Source organism: Hypanus sabinus, chromosome 13 (assembly GCF_030144855.1).
Source record: "Hypanus sabinus isolate sHypSab1 chromosome 13, sHypSab1.hap1, whole genome shotgun sequence".
Taxonomy (NCBI): domain Eukaryota; kingdom Metazoa; phylum Chordata; class Chondrichthyes; order Myliobatiformes; family Dasyatidae; genus Hypanus; species Hypanus sabinus.
Window position 1 is genome coordinate 49,550,135 of NC_082718.1, and position 15,819 is coordinate 49,565,953.

General features: G+C 41.6%; 1 protein-coding gene across 3 annotated transcripts in view; it reads left to right on the top strand.

The window, feature by feature from the left end:
- LOC132403850 (non-muscle caldesmon-like) overlaps nt 1-15,819 on the top strand; it is a 239,790-nt gene that overhangs the window by 88,252 nt on the left and 135,719 nt on the right. The window lies entirely within an intron of this gene.

Consider the following 15,819-nt stretch of genomic DNA (forward strand, 5'->3'; position numbering starts at 1 on the left):
ATCAACAGCAAAGGTGCTCATATCCTCATAGAATCAGGGCACTCAAAGTTAATTAAAGGCAATACAATGACATTAGAGTTATAGTCATCAGGAAGTCAGCCTCTCATTTCCATTGTACACACTGAAACAGTTCTCTTGATACTGATCATGATTAGAGATACAGTAAGGCAACAAGTCCTTCCAGCCCAACAAACTCGTCCTGTCCACTTACGCCCATGTGATCAATTAACCTACTAAACCACATATCTTTGGCATGTGGGAGGAAACCTCCCCGGTCACGGAGAGAAAATTCAAACTCTAAACAGACAGTGGCGAGAATTGAACCCAGGTTGCTGGCACTATCACAGCATTATGCTACCATTGGAGATGCACTGCTTGCTAATGGTCCAGTAGTCTTGCTTTAGTTTGTTCTGAGAGGTGGTTTTCAAACTGTGTGAGGAACTGGGAGAAAGGATAGTGACAAAAAAGATAGAAATATTTTATTATAAAAATGAAGAATTTCTGTATTACTGGCAACAGAAACTTGCAAATGAAATTCAAAATGGTGAACAGTATTCACAGAGCTATATAATATGCTTGTCATAGTAATTCCAGTCTACAACTGGTAGGTAGGCAAATAAAAATCACAATGGAGTAGATGTCAGCAATCTGAAATAAAGAAGAAAATGCTGGAAATAATAGACCAGGTAGCTTCTGTAGAAAGAGAATATGTTAATATTCCAGGCAGAGTCCTTTCATTGAAATTAGATCTAGATCTGTTGGAAGGTCATCAGCCTGAAACATTATTTTTTTTTTCTCTCCCCACAAATGCTTCCTTATCTTTTGTGAATTCCTCTGACAAGTAGTTGTTTTCATTTTAAAATGTACCAGTTAGTGTACTTTCTTGATTTTACTATGGCGATACTGAAAAGCTTAACAATCTTCACTAAGGGCTGTTTGGAAACAGGTAACAGTTCTCATGAGCAGGTTAAGCAGAAACTGTCAGCCGGGGGGGAAGACATGAACCAGAGTTAATCCTGAGATCGGCAGCTGCTGAGGAAAATGTCCCAATTTGGTTCCACTTGGATAAATCCATCCTTCCTTGTTTATTTTTGTATCACGAAATGCTTAAATCTCTTTCAAAGCACAGAAGTGAAGGCTTCCATCTGTCCCCTATGATATATTGGACCCTATCTTGTACTTTGTCCTCATCAGCTTTTTCAAACAACTAACAGCACTACATAGAAGGATCAGTCTGAGATCATAAAATCACAGAGAGAACAGGAGGGATCTCCTACCCATAGGATTACTCCATTAGCCCATTATCCATAGATTTTTCCTACCACTTGAAGACCAAATCATTCTGTTGGACCTTTGCTGAAACTGTATGAACACAAAAATAACACTAAAGCTATCCAAGCATTTGGTTTGTTTCCATCGAGGCATTTGCATTTTATCTGAATCAAATTGTTTAAGGTTCCAATAAAGTGTGGCAATGAATTCTTTGCCTTACTTTGGTCATGCCACAAGGCCATAAAATAAAACAGCAGAACTATACTGTTAAGACAATCAAGTCTGCTCTGGCATTACATCATGACTGATTTATTATCCCTCTCGAACCTATTCTTCTGTCTTCTCCCCATAACCTTTGATGCCCTTTCTAATCTGTCGACCTCAGCTTTAAATATGCCCAATGACAGCCTCCACAGCCATTTGTGGCGATGAATTCCACACATCCACCACCCACTGGACTTTTTTAAAAAAATGTCTCCTTTATTTCTGTTCTAAAGGGACATCCTTGTATTCTGAGGCTGTGCTCTTTGATCCTAGGCTCATACACTGTAGGAAAAATCCTTTACACACTCATTCTATCTGGGCCTTTCCATATTGATAGGTTTCAATGAGTTCCCTCTCATTCTTCTAAACTCCAATTACTGTAAATTGGAATTATTCTCGTGAACCTCCACTGCACCCTCTCCATTGCCAACATTTCTTAGATGAGGGGCCCAAAACTGCTCACAACACTCCCAGCGCAGTCTGACCAATGCCTTAGAAAGCCTCAGCATTACATCCTTTATATTGTATTCTTGTTCTTGCAGAATTAATACTAACTTTTCATTTGCTTTTCTTACCACCAACTCAATCTGAAAGTTAGCCTTTAGGGAATCCTGCACGAAGACTCCCAGATCACTTTGCACACCTGATTTCTGAATCATTTCCCCATTTATAAGCAGCCTCATATGCGGCACCTTGTCAAAATCCAAGTAAATAACGTCCACTGACTCTCCTTTGTCTATCCTGCCTGTTATTTCCTCAAAGAATTCCAACAAATTAGTCAGGCAAGACTTCCCCTTAAGGAAACCATGATGACTTTGGCTTATCTTACCATGTGTCTCCAAGTACACTGAAATCTTATCTTTAACAATGGACTCCAACATCTTCCCAACCTTTGAAGTCAGTTAATTGGCCTATAATTTCCTTTCTTTTGCTTCCGTCCTTTCTTACAGAATGGACTGACATTTGCAATGTCCTGGTCCTCCGGAGGCATTCCAGAGTTTAGTGATTCTTGAAGGATCACTATTAATGTCCCCACAGTCTCTTCAGTTTCCTTCTTCAGAACCCTGAGGTATAGTCTACCTGGTTCAGGTGACTTCAGACTATTCAGCTTTCCAAGCACCATCTCCTTAGTAATCGCAATGACACTCACTTCTGCCCCTGACACTCTCAAATTTCTGGCATACTGTTAGTGTCTTCCACAGTGAAGACTAACACAAGATATTTATTATGTTTCTCTGCCATTTCTCTATCCCTCATCACTACTTCTCCAGCTTAAATTTCCAGCATTCTGATATCCACTCTCCCCTTGCTTTCATTCATTACATCTGGAAAAAGCATCTTTTGATATTATATTATTGGCTAGCTTACCTTCATAGTTCATGTTTTCTTATGACTTTTTAGTTGCCATAATTTGGTTTTTAAAGCTCTCTAATCCTTGACCTCCCCTCTAATTTTCGCTATATTATGTGCCCTCTCAATTGCTTTTATGCTATTTTTGACTTTCCTTGTCCGCCATGGTTGCTTCACCCTCTCATTAGAACACTACTTTATCTTTGAGGTGTATCTATTTTGTGGCTTCTGAATTGCTGCCAGAAATTCCAGCCATTGCTGTTCTGCAGTCATCCCTGCTGGTGTCATCCCACTGTATCAGTGTTGAAAGCCGCATTTGTGAATCTTATCACATCCTCAAGACATCCCAATAAAATGTTGACAAATGAATAATCCAATTAGCAATTCAGAAGGTTTCACAGACTCTAATTGGAATTCCTGAAGTGAAAATCTGCTTTTGGTAGCATTGGTTAGAGAGGAAAATTTTAGCACCTGGACTATAAACTGTTTCATATAATTTACCTTTGCATGGTGCACATCATCTTGTTATCGAGATCTTTTTATATATCCCTAAGAAGACAGAGGTGCAGTTTAATCTCATCCATAATGATATATCCCATTAACACATACTGTATTGCCATGCAAAGTGTATACAATGCTACATGGTTAATTTTTTGTTCAATTTGTATCTGGAAGTGTTTATTGTGTAGGGATATAAAAAAAACGATGGGGATCCTTGTACAATAGTTTCACCTCCTTATGATCTTACACCTGGTAATGTATCCCAAGTGAAGTGTAATTATGTTCATGAGCAAGTAGACTATGGTGAGGCTTTTCATTCCACATTCCTTTCAGATCACCAACAGGTGTCCCATTTTGACCAGCATCTAGATGTTGGGCCCTACACCACTTCTGTCAAGCAGGTGAACGGTAAATCTCCTTCTTTCCTAGATCTGGAGGCTTTGTGGCAGCTGTTTCCCATCAATGACTAGAAGCACCCATCCATTTGCCCAGTATGGTTGTCATCAACTGACCTTGCATTGGTTTATGAGAATAAGGTCAGTTTTAGTTTGGTTTTGACATTTCAGAGGTATAGTAACTCTGATCAGTTTAGGAGTGTGTTTGAGTGCACTTGACCTAGTTAAGTCATTCACAGTGATCACTAGGAGTATTGAACCAATTGGCAGCCTGGGGTCAATGTCCAGCCGTTCAACCAGAAATTCATAGACAAGAACTTGTAGCCTTTCAAATATGCAGCTGCTATGGAGGGTTTTCAATGTCCTCAGCTGCACCCAGTGAAGTCAAAATGGAACATGACATGGATTTCGATTTGGGTCAATCTATCAATTAGAATTATTGGCAAAGACAAAGGCCATTTATTCTTTAAGTTTAGGTTGAATAGCTTGGGTATCTTTAGATGTCTGGGATGATGGCTTTAAAGCACTCAAATACCTTGCATTTTGCAACAAGATTGCATGTTAGGTGTTCTGGTTTTCAACAAACATGTTTTCCTACTTAAACAGAAGTGGACAAGTACAGTTAACATGGGGATCATTGGGAAAGTTAAACCCAGTCATTTAACTTGTCACCAAATGCCTAAGTGAGGTGTACTTCAGGAACTACCTGTATTGCACTAAAAGTACATGCCCGTCTTTTCCTCTGTTCCCCACTCTGACCCTTCACTACTTCTCACCTGCCTATTACTATGCCCTCGGTCTCCCTCCTTCCTTCTATCCTATTGTCCACTCTCCTCTCCCGTCAGGTTCATTCTTCTCCAGCCCTTTACCTTTCCCACCCACCTGGCTTCACCTATCAACTTTCCAGCCAATAGAATGCAGTATCATCGCAGTTGTATGCAGATAATGAGAGAATTTAATCACAGTCATGGCACAATGGCTAGTCTTTGGTGATGCCAGTTGAAAGATAAATGCCAGCCAGACCTAGAGGGAAAAGTTTTGGCTGAATACCTTGGTTATCTTTAGATATTAGGGAAGATAGCTTTAACACACTCACATACCTTGTTGCATTTTGCAACAAGATTGCATGTTAGGAGTTGTGGCAGAGCAAGTGTTCAGCAAAAATGTTTTCCTACTTAAGCATAAGTAGACAAGTACTATATACATGGTGATCATTGGGAAAGTTAAATCCAGTCATTTAACTTGTGACTAAATGCCTAAATGAGGTGTACTTCAGGAACTGCTTGTATTGCACTAAAAGTACATGGCATGTCTGTCACTGGTGGTGAAACTTCATTGCTGGAGTTGTTGATTGGAGATATAATGTCCAAGCGAGGGACAACTTCTGAATACACATTGCTGACCAGGAGCTTTCTGCTTGGACAGTCCACCATGGTATGGAGTTGTGACTTTTCAGGTGTGAACATTCCCAATGTCTTCAGTTACACCCAGCTGTGAAATCAAAATGAAATTCTTTACATGCATTTTGTTGTGGAATTATACTTCGTTGGTGCAAAACAAAGACCATTCATTCTTTCTTTTTTTTCTTCTTAAGCTAGCAAACTCTTAAAATAGCATCTCTTTGTACTCCAGCTGTATTATTTAGTTAGAGAAGGGTTTCTTTCCTGCTTGTCCTCTCTTCTGTTCCATCTCCACAGCCACTTTTTTTTAAAGAAGTATTTTGGGGCTTTTCTGAGTTTGAATTGATGCTCATTGTTTTCAGTTCTTGTTTTGCTTTATTTAACGGGTGTTGTTAATTTCAGCTCAGGGAATCACAGTGACTCTGGGTTTGGAGAGATTGCAATGTGGCTCTCTATTGATGGGGATAGGGGTGGGGGTGAGGACGCAGTGGTGGCTGTGTGATACTGCCTGCAGTGGGGCTTGAACTCTCAAATCTCCTTCCAAGGTGTTGATGTGCTATTAGTTCAATTGAGCTTTTTTACCCAATAGACAGGAGTGTGAGGACTCATGAGATTCTCATCAGTTTGATGCAAGTGCTTTCTTGCTTTCTGTTACAGTGGTGTTAATGCCAGGTGCTGGGATGTTTAGAATTCAGATTATTTTATACTCTCTTCCAAAATGCACATGGAAGGATTCTTGGAAGGATCATTAAGCAGTTGTATTTATGCTGACTTCAAGTTTGGACTCCACCTTTCTGTTGACTCTGTAGAAATGCGGGGTGTTACACATTGGTAAGCTGGTACCTGTAGACCAGTGTGTGGTATGTCTATTGAAGCATAAAATGCTTTGTGTTTCTCCGTAAGCTATATTCTTCTTTCAAACATTTGATCTTTGGTTATTCCCACTGAGAATCCCACCGTATTAGGAATGGACAAAAATGAAAAATTATTATGGTCAAGAAATCACTGAAAAAGATGGAGAGAAGATAGGTTCATATTGATGAGTCTGATGAAGAATTCAATAATCTTTCCTTCAACATTAGCAGGATTAAGTACAGAACTCGCACCGTGTGGAACTGTGAAAAGCAATATTTTATAGGAAGCTAGGTGAGGAAGGGAGGAACAGCAATGTACTGATGAAGAGCCAACACCCTGCATTCATTTGGAAATAACGTTCAATATATTGGAACATAAGATGTCATCAACACAAATAATTCCAAAAATTTATAATGGCTCCTGCTGACAGGAAACAATGAACTAAAATAGCTCCCAACTTCACTCTGAAGTTATGAAGCTCTAGAGTAGGGATTCCCAACCTTTTTATGCCATGGACGCCTACCAATCACTGAAGGGTTGATGGACCCCTGCTCTCGAGCATAGAGAAAGCTCCTCATGCCAACCTCACTTAACACTCATCTCACTTTAATCCCCCCATATTCCCGTCAAGTATCTCAGGTTTTGCTGCTCCTCTACACACTAGGAGGGATCTACATTGACCCACCAAGCCACCAAGCCACCCGCCTCTGGAATGTGAGAAGGAACTGGAGTATCTGGGAAGCTCGAGCAGTTGTAGGTCAGCTTCAGAGTTCAGCACTGGACTTCTGAGACAACAGCTTTACTGACTCCATAGTGTTACCCCTGCCATTTCTTCTCTTGCTTTCTATTTTGTCTCTGCCACCCCCCTGTGTCTGTATCTGTACTCTTCTTTATATTCTCTCTCTCTCTCTCTCTCTCTCTCTCTCTCTCTCTCTCTCTCTCTCTCTCTCTCTCTCTCTCTCTCTCTCTCTCTCTCTCTCCTCTCTCTCCTCTCTCTCTCTCTCTCTCCTCTCTCTCCTCTCTCTCCTCTCTCTCCTCTCTCTCCTCTCTCTCCTCTCTCTCCTCTCTCTCCTCTCTCTCCTCTCTCTCCTCTCTCTCCTCTCTCTCCTCTCTCTCCTCTCTCTCCTCTCTCCCCCCCCCCCCCCGCCACTGTGCTACCAAATTCATATGGAATCTCTTGGCTACCTCTCACTGCTCCTTCTGCAATCTCCCTGATTTTTCTTTATTTCTGTAGTCTGCCATTTCCCACTCCTGTCAAGTCACCACTCTGATGCCTCACTAGCCCTATTCCCCCCACCCCATTTGCTGAACAAGCTTTCATCCCTCTGATTCCTTCCCTTTCCAACCCACCCTCCTACCTGTATTCTTTCCCCTTCCCAAGATTCATTGAATTCTATCACCTGAATTTATGGCCTTTGCCCTCAAGGCCCCAGGAAATACTATGGATTGATTCAGGCTGCTTTTTAGAACAGTTTATTGGCTTGGCAGTACAAGGCTGCCTGATTCCTGCAAAGCCACACTTGCACCACCAGCAATGTGTGGGAGCATCTCACCATTCACCACTATGTACTTGTCTGAGACATTGGTGTCAACCTTGACAATCAGCACAAAATCATGAAATGCTGGAAACTTTCAGCTGCTCAGACAACTGCTGTGGAGAGAGAAACGGAGTTAAGGTTTCAGATGCAAGGCCTTCATCGGGATTTTCAGGTCCATAGGTGCTGCCTGACTTGCTGAGTGTTTCCAGCATTTTCTGTCTTTCTGAGCCAGATTCAGAATCACAGATGTGCAGTGCATCGAAACATGCAATGAAACGTGCTCTTTGAGTTAACAGCTAACACACCTGGTGTCATGGTGAGGGCAGCCTGCAGGTGTCCTCGTACCTTCCCAGTGCAATACAGCATGCTCACAATGCAAAACAAAAGCACACTCCTCAGTCCCACCTACCCCCAGAGAAATACACTCCTCCAACTCCAGGACAGGCCTTCCACTTCCAGTCTCCATTCTTCAGGCCTGGACACCGGACTTAGACCTCCAAACTTTTGATTGACCTTCAGATTATCATTTTTTTTCAGCATCTACCTTTACTTTGATTGATACTCAGCATCGCTGATTTGGAGAATGACAAACAACATTGGGAATTATGTTGTGGAAACTTGATCTTTCCGAAATCATCTGTACTCAATGCATACCGTTATGAAGGCTGGCTATTTCAAGTAACTGCAACGTATTTGGCGGATTCAATGGGGAAAAGATTTAAAAGCTGTAATTCTTCAAATACTGACGATTTTTCAATAGTAGCTGCCTCATTAAACAAGTACATTTGGTAGCCAGTAACATGATCCAATTTCATTTTCCATTATGTTTGTTCTGGAATCTTTTGAAAAAAAAACCTCAGATTCAAACAAGTCCTTTGTTGGAAAATCAGCTAGGTTCTGTATAAAGCTTGATATAAATAGTAGGTTGGTATTTGTATTTTTCATAATCTCTGGAGAGAGTATTTTTAACTGCACATAATGTTTATGATAGGAAATTCTTTGGATACTCATTTTCCCATTCCGAGCATCGCTTTTTTATCCAGCTCCTGCAATGTTTAAGCTTATAGAAAGTCTGTTTCAACAGTTCCTGGGTAGAAAGTGCTAACCTTGGCACATTCTAGCCCAATGGGAATTCTGGATGTTTCATGGGGATATCATACTGTAAACTAGATATCCTACTAAACTGTCAGCACAGATTTCTGTATAGAATAAATACCTTATTTCTGTAACACATGGTGATGTTGCTCATGAGGCTGCAATAGTAAGCTTAATAAAAACTCTTTATACTCCCAGGGAAAAGTCCTCTTCCTGCACAGGCCTGCAACAACATATCCGAGACATTCTTTAAATGAAGTGACTGCTTCAGCTGTGCAATTGGAACAGATTGGTCATAAAAGTTCTCAAGGTGACAGGAAGTGTGAGGCAAAGAATCGGTAATTCATGTTTTTCAGTGTTAAACGACATTTCTGAAAGTGTCTATGTTCAGACTTCTTGTGCGGATTCAATTTCGCTTGTTTCTTTGATTCTGCTAAACAGCTCTGGGGATCGGAGTCCAAACCGGACCTTAGAGTAGCTGAGGAGAATCGAGGGGAGTCGATGGGTGTGCTAGAGAGGATTGGTTACAGGAAATAAGCGGTGGATTATGATTGTTCAGAATACTCTGAGAGCCAACATAGATGTGTCTCCTTCCATGTCATAAGAAAATTAAAATTTGAAAATGAATAAACACGATGTGGATTAGTCTAGATGAGGGAAAGAGGTAAATGCAAGAAGTCTCCATGTATCCAGCTTGAAAGCAGAGCTGGAGGTGATCAGCCTTAGGATAAGGGCCTGGAAAGTATTGTCTGCATAATTGTACTAAGCAGCACTGTGTGGATTGGAGGGGAGTGGGGAGGAGGAGGAAGAAGCAGGGGTGGTCTGCAGGAGGTGACCTCACAGGAAAGTGGGACCCTCTATCACCCAGCAGCAAAGTGTTGGAAGTGTTCAATCAGCAAAATACATTAAAATCTCATCTGCCAAAGCATTAGCTGTGACAACATACCCAATAAGGTTGGGCCACTTTAATCCCGAAGCAAGCCTCACCTCTCCATTGGCTCACTGTGGGTTGAGTGATGGCATTGGTCTCTTTAAAGATCACAAAGGACAAGCTTGTGAAGATGAAGAAGCATCAGAAAACTGATGAAGTATTGTGTAAAGTATTAAAGTTGCTGTCCTGGGCCCAGCACGTAAGTGCAATTACAAAGAAAGCATAGCAGCACCTCTACTTCCTTAGGAGTCTGTGAAATCGACATGACATCTTAAACTTTGACTATAGATGGGCAGTGGAGAGTATATTGACTGATTGTATCACAGCCTGATACGGACACACTAATCCCCATGAATGGAAAATCCTACAAAATGTAGTGGATACGGCCCAGTCCGTCACAGATAAAGCCTTCCCACCCGACTATTGAGCTTGTCGATGCAGAACATTGTCGCAAAAAAGCAGCATCCATTATCAGCGAGCCCCATCACCCAGGACTTGTTTTCTTCTCACTGCTGCCAACAGGAAGAAGGTACAGGAACCTCAGGACTCCACACCACCTCTTTCAGGAACAGTTATTACTCCTCAACCATCAGGGTCTTGAACCAAAGAGGATAACTTCATTCAACTTCACTTTGCCAATCATGTTCCCACAACCTGTGGGTTCACTTTGAAGGACTCTTCATCTCATATTCTCGATACTTATTACTTATTTGTTTATTATGATAATTCCTTTCTTTTTGTGTTTACACAGCTTCTTGTCTTTAGTACACTGGTTGAATGCCCAAGTTGGTCCAGTCTTTCATTCATTCTGTTATGATTATTATTCTATGGATTTATTGAGGATGTCTACAAGAAAATGCAACTCAAGAGTTGTATATGGTGACAGATATGAATTTAATAATAAATTTACTTCAACTTTTAAGACGAATGGCAATGCATTGAAAGCAATTCAGAGAAGGTTCACTCGACCATTACTGGGAATTGTTTGCCTCTTGTATGGGGCAAAGTTGAACAAGTTAGACCTGTTGTATTTGCTGTTGATTAAAGAGCTGAGAGGAGACTCAACTGAGACAAACAAAATCCCAATGGGTCTTGACAGAGTGGATGTGGAGAGGATTTTTCCTCCTATGGGAAAATCTGGAATGTCACTGTTAATGAATGAGAGAATGTCCACTTAAGACAGAGATGAGGCAAGTTTATTCATGTTCTGTGTGTTCATCATTGGGACAAACCTCCTCAAATGGCAATGGAAGCAGAGCTTTTGAATATTTTTAAGGCTGAGGTAGGTAGGTATTTCATTAGTAAGAGTGAACATGAATGTGGAGTAGAGGTTGCAATTATGTCATCCCTGATCAGTGAGGTGGTGAGAAAGTTTGAAGGGCTACGTAACTTATTCCAGCTTCTAATTTATGTGTATGTGACGTAATTAGTAGCAGGTTTAAATCCCATCAGCAGCATACAAGATCACTGTGCCACATGAAAGACTTCCAGTCCACTTTGGGGATTATCGTTTAAGGGAGAAGTTTGAAAATTCTCCTTTGGGGTGAGGGAGGGACATGCCTGTGTTTTCACCAAACCAGTCTCAAAATTACAGCCACTTATTATTTCAATCAGTAATATCTCTTTATTATGGTCATTAAATGTGATGTGCCAGCTGTCACCAAGTCATAGCTGTATTAGGCAATGTAAAAACATCTAGGTGAAATGTGTAGGTGAGTATCATATTAAAGGGATTTAACCTGAGAAAGTCATCAGGAATTGGCATGTAGTTCAGAATCTGGAGTCTTGGATGTGTGACAGTAAGAGGGCTCATAGCTCAAAAATTCTCAGTATTGTTGTTGGAGTGAAGTCATTGCTGTCAAACCAGGTAACCTGCAGCACCATTCACCTGCTGTTCTGCCAGACTAAATATCCTTCTGCCTTAAGGGAACTGTCTGCAAAATATAACCTGCAATTTGGCTTTCCAGTCCAAACTAGGCAAATTTTAAAAAAACAAAGTTTTTTTCTCTTTAACACTTGTTAACTCAGGTGAGAAATGTTTATACTGCTCATTGAAACTCACTGGCAACATTCCCAAATGAGTAAGCACAACCAGGGCAGTGCAAAAGACTCTTCATTCTGTCTTGAGAATAAGCTCAGTAAAGCACCCCTTTGCTTCATTTCCACTTCAACCCATTTTGCAACAATATGTTACACTGACAATTTCCCTATTGGTTTGATCAATCAGAGTGGGGCACTTTTTGAAACTAGTAAAGCTCCACCCTCACAGCTCCAATAATTGGACCTCTGGTGCTATCCGTGTGGAGTTTGCACGTGGTCCCTCTGACCTCTCGGTGCTTTGGTTTCTTCCCACGTTCCAGGGTAGTTGGCCACTGTAAATATCCTCGCATGCGCAGATTTGAGCTGAGTGATAGAATCTTAGGGGAGAGAATAAAATGGGTTAGGGTAGGAATAGTGTAAAAGTAGGTCAGCATGGATGGTTCTGAAGCAGGGTCTGTTTCTGTGCTATATCTTTCTATGACTTTGTAAATCCATTTTCCCCAAATAAACAGAATTTTAATTTATATTAGCAAGCGTATATGTACAGGACATATTATTTTCTGTTGCCTATAAATTAGCTATCAGCCTAACATATGCCTAGATACAAAAAATGTGAAAGTTTCACATTAATACATCAATATATTTCTGTTGATTGTACACTGGTGCCCGGTTGCTCTGTTCCCTGAGGCTTTAACCAGGGTTTCTCTTTGCTCTCAGTTAATCGGAGGGAGGTGAATAACCTGGACTGACAGGAGGTCACCATATCAGATTGTGTTGATAACATTAGAAGGTGAATATTTTTTCTGTAGTTTACGTGCTTTCAGTGCTGATTTATCCCTGGTTACTTCAGTAAGGTTTTTGCTTGGAGTTTCAGCATTCTGAGTTTGCTTTCATCTCAAAACTTTAATGTGGAAAACTGAGATTCCTTTAGTATTTCTCCAATTTTTTTTCTTATAATTTAGGATGGATGTAAAGAGGTCAGGTTTCTTTGAAAGAGAATTACTCTTACCCAACCAGTACCTCCTCACTGAAACATATGAGCAGAGCTACCACCTACCTTACCGTCTATGTGTGCCGAAATCAACCTTCCACGGGCTCTTGATTACTCTGAAGTTGACGGCAGACTGTTGCTCTCCTGAAATCTGCCTTTCAAACAACCCCAGCAGCAATGTAGGGGCTCACTAGTCTGAATATTTCTACCGTATGTCTGGCTCAGCCAGTTGCTGCAGGGTGCTTCAACAATACTTGTCAACCCAATAACATGTAAGAAGTTCCCACCCTGCTCCAGCCCTGAACTCACATCTTTCTCTGCCTCCTCCACCCGCCCGTCACCCCCCCCCCCCCCCCCAGGCTCTTTCCACGCTTGGCTTATTGCTGAGATTTTCCCTTCACATGACTCCTGACAAATCATTAAACACCCAACTCTCTTTCCTGGTCCCTTGAGTTGATGTTGTGAACAATTCCCTTTGCTTCAGAGACTGCTTGCCTCTCCTCAAAAGTCACTGCCATCATCCCCATTAGAATCGAGCTCTTTCACTTTGCCAGGTATCTCTTCGTTGTCAGGCCTGCACAAACAGACGCCTCCCAGTCTCTTCCCAGTTAACAGGAGTCACCTGCAGCCTATTTCAACCCAGCTCTCGTTCACCGTCCTGGCTCATGCATCAAACCAGCCAGCATCAATCAGTTGCTCCTAGCCTTCCTAACCTTGTTTTATTCAGCATCTGTTCTCTCTTTTTCTTTGTGGCCCCTCCTGGCTTTTTATTTAGCAGTTTATTATTAGAGATGTTGCGCATTGCTTAATCATCCCCATTGCTCTGCTTTTGGGTCAAGCTGCCTCTACTTTCCTGACGTTTATTCTCTTTATGTGGGTTGATGTCAAATAGTATTTGATAGGAATTCTATAAAGTACCTAGGGTCATTCAGCTACATTAAAGGAGCTTGGTATAAATATAACCTGCTGTTTATAGCTGACATATTGTTCACGGGGCTACCTAACTTAGTCATACATCCAACAATGCAATTTTTATATTGGTAAAATTTCCTGAAGCGTGGACATTATTGATAGAATCTGTGCAAAATTATGGGCTTCTGTATGGATCCTATCATCTGAACTTAATAGACTTTTTTTCCATTAGACGTGGCCTCCATAACAGAGTCCATTCCATAATATGGGTGTTTTCTATGGCTAAAAAGGCTGATTAGACAGATCTGCTGGTTGCTGATCCAATCTGGGACATCCTGAGATGGCAAGTGGATGAATGAGGTGCCTTCAGCAGCAATGTATAGATAAAAGTGCTGTGTTCCATGGTATTGAGCTGTCGGTTTCAGCATCACCAACTATGGTGGCTATATTAGTGAAGGTTGTTCAGATCTGTCTGCTACCCGCAGGGGAGGTCAGTCCTATGAACCTCCACTGGTTGGATGTTTGTTCCTTCCCCTGAAGGGAACAGTTTCTCCATTCCTACCCTCTGGCTTTTGAGCTTGCTCCCTTGGCAAGGATGTTGCCTGCTGTATTCTGGAATTTCTGATGTGATTTTCACTCACTGATCCAGGGTGTTCATGCCTTGCATTGTTGACACAAACATCGGCATTAAGGGAAGCAAGTAGGACTCCCACAAACTGCAGGCACCCACTGCTTGTGTTTGTTCAAAGTAAACACTAGCTTACAGACAGCACAACAGAAGGGGTTAGCATAATGCCTTACAGTGCCTGCAATCAGCTTCAACTCCCACCACGTGATGCATTTCTACATTTTCTCTGTGACTGTAAGTGCTTCCTCTGGGTGATTTGGTTTCCTCGCACATTCCTAGAAAGATATATGGGTTAGGATTAGTAAGTCAGGGTCAGAGTCTGTTGGAGTTAGAAGCATGTTGACACTTGTAGGCTACTCCCAGCACATCCTAGGGTGTGTCGGCCATTGACACAAACGACATAGTTCACTGTATGTTTTGATGTATATGTGACAAACAAAGCTAATCAAACAGAACATTTGTTCTGTTTTGAACAAACGGAAGTAGTGGGTGCCCACAGCTTGTGACACAGTAGTACAGTGGTTAGCGCATTGCTTTACAGTGCCAACTAGTGATGAACGATTGGGGTTCAATTCCCACAGCTGCCTCCAAAGAGCTTGTGCGTTCTCACTATGACAATGTCTGCTTCCTCTGGGCGCTCCAGTTTTGACCCACGTTCCAAAGATTTACATTTCGAGTTAGTAAGTCGTGGCCGTGGTATGTTGGTTCTAGAAGTGTGTTGACGTAGGCGGGCTGCCCAGCTCAATCCTTGCTGATTTGATTTGATGCAAATGTCGCATTTCACTGTATGTTTCAGAGCATATGTGACAAAAAAAAACTGATCCAATCAGTCCGTAACATTTTCCTACAGGAGAGATACCAAAAAGATTGAAAGAGTACAGAGAAAATTTACAAGGTTATTGTTTGGACTGAGATTGAGAGGAGATTTGATAGAGGTATACAAAATTATGAGCAGTATTGATAGGGTAAATGCAAGCAGGCTTTTTGCCTCTGAAGTTAGATGAGACTAGAACTACAGGTCATAGATTAAGGGTGAAAGGGGAACTATTGAAGGGGAATCTTCTTCACTCAGAGGGTGGTGCAAGTGTGGATGAAGCTGCCAGTGGATGTGGTTAATGTGTGATTGATTGTAACATTTAAGAAGTTTGGATAATTACACGGATGGGAAGGCTACAGGTTCAGGTTGACAGGACCAGACAGAATGATGGTTCAGTGTGGACAGGATGGACCTAGAGCTTTTATCTGTGCTGTGGTGCTCTATGACTGTATTGTTATTTTACCAAGTACATGTGGATCATTTGGTCAGCATTGCACTTTCTCATTCTTGCAGAGGTTGATGGGATGAATAGCAGGCTGACTATATAGACCAGTTTCAGTAACCATTTGCTGGAGTCAGTTGAACATCTCTGCCCTTGCCTACCTGCTGGCATACAGCTTCACATCAGTCGTCTTTCTGTGACAATAAGTCAGTTGTATTCTACAGCAGCGTGTACAAGGACCTCTACTGTTCCTCCACAGTATTTCAACAAGCTTCTAGACCAGGTTTACCTTTTGTTTTAACTTGTTAGATGGTTGAGGCCGATAAGTGAAATTCCAATCTAGGATGGTGCCCAGGGTAAAGTGCCTTCCACAAAAGGAAACCTCAAG